The sequence below is a fragment of the Python bivittatus genome, unplaced genomic scaffold, assembly GCF_059951505.1.
Source record: "Python bivittatus isolate LINGU-HERP-01145 unplaced genomic scaffold, Pbiv_v1 ctg000310_np1212, whole genome shotgun sequence".
In the NCBI taxonomy this organism is placed as follows: domain Eukaryota; kingdom Metazoa; phylum Chordata; class Lepidosauria; order Squamata; family Pythonidae; genus Python; species Python bivittatus.
In genome coordinates, this window is record NW_028277054.1 from 8,976,467 (window position 1) to 8,982,737 (window position 6,271).

Consider the following 6,271-nt stretch of genomic DNA (forward strand, 5'->3'; position numbering starts at 1 on the left):
GCCCAAACCAGCTAGGAATTCCAGAAGGCCAGGGAGATATCAGAGGGAGATCAAACTATAGTTGATATGAACAATGTGGCTATAGTGAAGTGCTTTTTCCACCTCTTTCACAGTATAAGAACTGGGGGTATCAGGTGTTAAAATTAAATACATGGGACTGATAACAAACATGGGACTGATATGTTGATGGCTTTTCTTTAGAAGTAACTTGATTGATTCCTTGATTCTGTTTACTACAGTTCCTGTCCCACTTCAAGCATCTTACAAAGTCAAAATGCAAACTACCACCAAGGAACATGATATTGCAAAATAAAGCACCACCATAATGCATTTTTCTCCAGCATAGCTCCACCTCTTACATGCACAGTGAACATTCCAAGATCATGAATTCCCTCATTCCCAAAAACAGTCAGGTCCTAGGGCTGTTTAAAAGCTTGCAAACATTGTCAGGCGAGGGTTCAATCTCACCTCTGCAAGCAGGCTGTTCCACAGGACAACCCCCCCCCCAAAAATTCTCATTTCTTGCCTGGTTTCCCATAAGTGGAGACTCTCAACGAATCCTCTGCTTACATGCCTTGGGCAGTTTCTCTTTGAAATAGTCAGTCTTGAAGATACCCAGGTCCCAAGCCATATAGTGCTTTATAAGTCATGCCCAGCATCTTGAGCTGCACCCAGAAACACTACTGGCGCAGCTCCTGTAATAAAGGTGTTACATAGCAATAATGGGTCTTGGCATTAATACATGGACTACCATATTCTGCATCAGCTGAAGTTTACAGATGACGTTACAGGGCAACTCTGTATACAGCAAGTTGCAGTAATGCAGTAAAGAACCAACAAGCACATGAGTGATTGCTGCCAGTGCCCCGTTTTCCAGGAACAGATGCCACTGGTATACCAGATAATGCCAGTTAAGATCTTCCTAGGCATGGCTTCCACCTGCTCTAGTAGCAAGAGTCATGAATCCAGGATTATCCCTAGATTGTGGGCTTTGTTTTTCAGGGGGAGCCTAATCTCATTTAGAGCCAAAGTTGGAACCATCTTGGAACCACAACTCCATCTTGCCTGAGTTAAGCCCAAGCCTGCCTTTCCCGATCCAGAGCATGATGGCCTCCAAACACCAGGTCAAGACTTCCCCTGCATTTCCTTTTCAGCCAGGGTGGAGACACATAACTGGGAACCATTCACATATTAATGATTCCCCACCCCATGCTGACAGATGACCTCTCCCAGTGGCTTCATGCTAAACAAAATAAAACAGAGAACATCAGCTTAGGAGTTCTCCAACGTCCAAGAGAAGCCAATGTTTGGAACTGGCTTTTGTGCTTGTTTCTTGAAGAAGCTGGGTGTTTGCTACCTTCAGAATCACAGACAGTACCCCTAAAGTGGTACCTGCTGGGGGGCAATGGTGAAAAGGGGAGACTGAGCTCCCTGAATGCATCTGCTCAGCCATGGTTTGTCACTCAAACTTTTATTTATGCATGTATTTATTTATTTATTGAAATTCATTGCCTGCCCGATTCCAGTGGGCTCTTGCATAAATGCCAGACTAGAAAGTGATGGTCGATCCAACAGGGCTTTTCTTATCTTCTTAATGATCCTAAAAGGCAACAATTGGGGGGTGGCTGCTATAATTCTAGGCCCAGAGTTTCTTAGAATCAGTATTCCCACCTCAACAGCACACATGCACAACACACACATACACACACACTTTTAAATTTAAATGTATTGATCCATATTTTAAAAAAAAAAGCTTGCAAAGAATTACAGTATCTTCCAGACTGATCCAGGAGTCCACCAAATGGAGGTAATACTTGCCTAGGGAAAGGCACTCTTGCTGTCCAACACACTCATGCTTTCACACTGTGGCACAAGCAAACACAATTAATCATGATGGAAAGCCGAAACCCTCCGCCGGGTTTTCTTCCAGACAATAGGAGGGCCACAGCCAAAAGTGCTAAATTCCAGAGACCTTTAGTGAAAACAAATGCCATGTTTCCTCAGAAACTAACGGGTTTGGCTCCTTCCACTCCCCGCCCCCCTCCTGCAAAAACAGACTCACCCGCTTGTCAGCTCTGAATGGACAAAAATGGACTTACAAGGCAATAAACAAGCAGAGATTCACGCCAAGCCGTGCCTCCGAGCGCAAGGATGGTTTCACTTTAGGGGAAAAGGGGAAGGAGGGAAAAATGCTGAAAAATTCCTCAGAGTAAATTGAGCAAAAGTATTTCTCCCCTCTGGGGGGGTGAGGGGGAGGCTGGCTGATTAATATAAAGTCTTTCTGATGCAGAGGAATGCTCAGCTTGTTATGGGGTTTAAAAATTCCCCGCTCCACCTGCACGTAGGTGGATTCACCACACACACATGCGCAGCCTAAGGATCTTAACACCCCTATTTTAATTAACTAAAGAAGCAAACGGACAGAGAGACAGACACGTCTTCTCCTGTTGTGCCAACAGCATCCTATGTAAAACACAGCCAATGCTTTTCCATCCATTGATACTAATCTCCACTCACCCAATCTTGTGTCTTATTTATTTGCTCAAACGTAAGATCCCCATCCCACCAATCCTTCAGGGGCTCCAGCTGGCATACAGAGCACTCTTTCTTCCAATTTTCCCAACAACAATCCTGTGAGGAAGGCAGGGCTGAGAGAGGGAGTGACTGGTCCAAAGTCACCTAGGGAGCTTGCATGGCTGAGGGTGGACTTGAATCTGGGTCTCTCTCTGGTCTCAAGCCAACACCTTAATCCAGTGTTTCTCAACCGTGGCAACTTTAAGATGTGTGGACTTCAACTCCCAGAATTCTCCAGCCTGGCTGGGGAATTCTGAGAGTTGAAGTCTACACATCTTAAAGTTGCCACGGTTGAGAAACACTGCCTTAATCAATATACCAGACTGGCTTTTCAAAGTTAATTAGCTCCTTACATATCATTCCTTCCATCAATTTTCTCCACAACAACCCTGTGAAGTAGGCTGGGCTGAATGAGAGAAAGACTAGCTCAAGTCCCTCAGACAGCTTCCATGGCTGAGGGGGAATCAGAACCAAGATCTTCGACATCTGATTCACCACACTACACTGGCTCTTCTTGGCCTCATGCACGGTAGTCCTTCTGTAGTAACGAGTGTTTCTTTGCTCCAAGGTCATTCCGAAACTGCAACTATGAGAAAAGACAGCCAGGATCCTTAAGCTGCACATACCTTATACGCATACCTCCATACACACACACACACACACACACATCCATACAGAGTAATGCTGGTTCAGGCAACCTGCAGTAGCAAATATTTCGAGCCATCCTCGCTCAAAAATTTGCAGGAAGTGAGGGGCGCCTACCGCTTCCGTCGACTGCATTCCCACCAATGGCCTGGTGAACATCCAAGGCCTTAGCACTGCAGCTAAAGCTCATGAATCTTGGTTTAAGCCCTGCTTGTCCACGGATATGATACAAGCAAAGTCCACAATATAAGATCAATTTTGCCTGTTGCTAGCTTTGCCGACTGAGTGAACCCAAGCTCTGCGGCTTTAAAACCATGGTTAATAGCTCCATGTGGGGTGTGAGCAAAGCCAGGATTATACCCATGAGCTAGCACAATAGAAGAAGTGGGCGTCTCAGTCTCCTATCTCAAAGAGGCTGCCCTGAAGATAAAAGATGGGAGGGGGAAGCCATGCGCTCTGTGCTGCTTCATAAAAAAGTGTGGGATTGAAAGATAATAAAACACCGCAGCACTGCAGAAAGAGAAGCCACATTAAAAAAAACAAGATCTGTCAGACAGTAAACTATACTCAGCAATGAAGATGCTACGCATTTCCCCAAATTTAAATAGTCCAGGCTGCCCCCATGAGTTGCAGTTCCAAATACCAAACGGGAAGCTAAGAAATCTTCAGTCATATTCACCACCCACAATGTTCATGCCCGTTGCATCCATATTTATCGCCAATTCTAAGGTGCAGCTTCCCTGGATCTTGGCACCTTGGAAGGCCTCGGCACTTTTAACACCCCGTAAAAGTCACATAACAGGCAGACAATCCACCGGTGCAATTTCTGCAAGCCATGAAACCTCATCAGTTGAATTTCCACCTGTCCCTGCTTAGCAAAAGACACTGAACAGTTAGGGAAAAAAGTCAGGGGCAACCATTACCCTACCTCATTATCTAACGCTTCCTCCAGGCAGTCATGTTTAACAGTCCAATGAAATGTAGAATACATTCTCTCAGGAAATCAAGGGCAGGATTTGCACTTAAAAAAAATAAATTCTTCGGGTGTCGCAGAACCCTCTCAAAAGCGCAGTTCTGGAAGAAGAAATCTCCTTTCAGCTGCAAGGGGATCAGGCTCCCAAGCCTCTGCGGGAAACGGCCGGAGCTGAGTACTCAGCCTTCCAAGTAAACCCCCATCAGGTTCACGGGAGCCCACCTCCCAGGTAAACGGCCTTAGGTCCGCAGTCCCGCCGCTACTCCGGCGCAATCCCCCCCTCCCCGCAATTCCTGAGATGACCTTGGACTGGCCGGCTGGCCGCAATCTCGAGTCCGATCTCCCGACACGGAGGGGCCTGACTTTGACGCCAACGCGCTTCGGAAACGCACCCTTTCCTTTTCCACTCCCGCTTCCCGAGCAAGCTACTCAGGATCGCGCCGCCAAAGGGCCGCGCTCGCCCGTCTCTGGAGGAGCCCCTCCTCACCCCAGCGCGCCCCGCGGGCTTCCAACCGGGCTGCCTTCCCAGGGAGAGCCTTCGGGCCGGGCTCTCCACCGTCCCGGCCGAGCAGCCGGCCGCCCTGCCCGGGCCGGGCGACGTTTCCTCGAGCCGTTTCCTCGGCAGGAAAGGGCCTGGCCGCCTCGCGTCCAAGCGGGAAGAAAACTTGGGATGGCTTAGGAAGTTGCGAGCGCGAGTCTGGCGGGCTCTCCAGGGCTCGCTCCTTCCTTCCTTCCTTCCTTCCTCCGCGGGAAGCGCGGGGACGCGGCACTCGCTGTTTTCTCTCAGGGCTGTCCGCGCACTGGCAGGCTGAACAAAGCGGATGCCTTGAATTCCTTCCCAGCCCAGCTCGGGTTTGGCAGCGCTCGGAAGCCCGGATCGGCCCAACAGCAGCGCAGCGGCAGGAGGAGGATGGAGCCCCTCGCCGCCGCCCCCTGCCCACCCGCTGCCCCCGCCAGCCCCCAGCCCACGCCTTACCGTGCCGCCGCCGCCGCCGCCGCCGCGCTTTCCCTTCGGCGCGCAGGAGCCGAGTGCGCCCCAGACTTTCTTCGTCCTCTTCGCCTCTCCCGCTTTGGGTCTCAAAGGGCCCGGCACGAGCCGCCGGCGCTGCCCGCCCCGGCTGCCGGGGGCGCCCACTCCGCAGCGGCCCGCTCGGAGCTGCTGGTCCGGCCGCGCGCCCTGGCGAGCTGGGGCTTCTCCCGACAATGAGAGGCGGCGAGCAGCCCCGCCGAGCCGAGCCGAGCCGCGCCGGAGCCCCCGCTGGCGGGCCTGACGTCAGGAGGCGGAGGCAACGGCCGCGACGCCTCGCTCCCTGGACGCGAGCCCCCGAGACGCCTTCCGCCCGCCGGAGGAGGCGGGAGCCGCCGGCCGGACTCTCGGCCGGCCTTCCTGGGAGCGGCGCGCAGGCGGGCTGCTGGGGCGCCCGAGGCGATCCGCGGAGGGCGCGCCGCGCGGGCCGCCGTGGGCCCTCGGGAGGGCAAGCCTGCTCCCTTGGCGCGCCCGCTGCAGCCGAGAGGGGCGACCGGGGTCTTCCCAACCCCGTGGCCGCGGAGGGGGTGGCCGCGGCTCGGCCTCTGTGCAAGCGCCGCCCTTGTTTCAGCGCGAAGGGCCCGACCGTCCCGAGGAGCCGCGACGCGGCTGGGCTGGGGGGCTTCGCGTGCGGGGGGAAGGCAGCGGCTGGGGGGTTTGGCTTCCCCGGGCCTAAACTTTAGGATAATGCATGAACCCGGGACTGGGCGAGCCTGAATGTTGCTGCTGCTGCTGCTGCTGCTGCTGCTGCCGTAGGTTGGGTCCAGCTCGGTTTAAGGCAGTGTTTCTCAACCTTGGGAACTTTCAGATGTGTGGACTTCAGCTCCCGGAATTCCCCAGCCAGCCATGCTGGCTGGGGAATTCTGGGAGTTGAAGTCCACACATCTTAACGCTGAGAAACATTGGTCTACGGTTTACAGTGTGGGTTTTGGGAACTTCAGCCGTTTAGCAGCCACTTAGGTGAATACTGTGTTTCTCAACCTTGGCAACTTTAAGGTGTGTGGACTTCAACTTCCATAATCGCCCAGCCAGCATTGCTGGCTGGGGAATTC

General features: G+C 52.6%; 1 protein-coding gene across 3 annotated transcripts in view; it reads right to left on the reverse strand.

Annotated features, from left to right (window-relative positions):
• The window catches only part of LUZP1 (leucine zipper protein 1), a 47,673-nt gene extending 41,714 nt beyond the window's left edge, over nt 1-5,959 (reverse strand). The window contains exon 1 of one of the 3 annotated variants that reach the window (XM_088140033.1): nt 5,169-5,959. The gene's annotated coding sequence lies outside the window, so the exon portion shown is untranslated. Of the gene's footprint in view, nt 1-4,679; nt 5,105-5,168 lie in introns of those variants that run through there. The other 2 variants (XM_088140031.1, XM_088140032.1) reach the window with 2 other exon arrangements.
• Nucleotides 5,960-6,271: the final 312 nt, after the last annotated feature.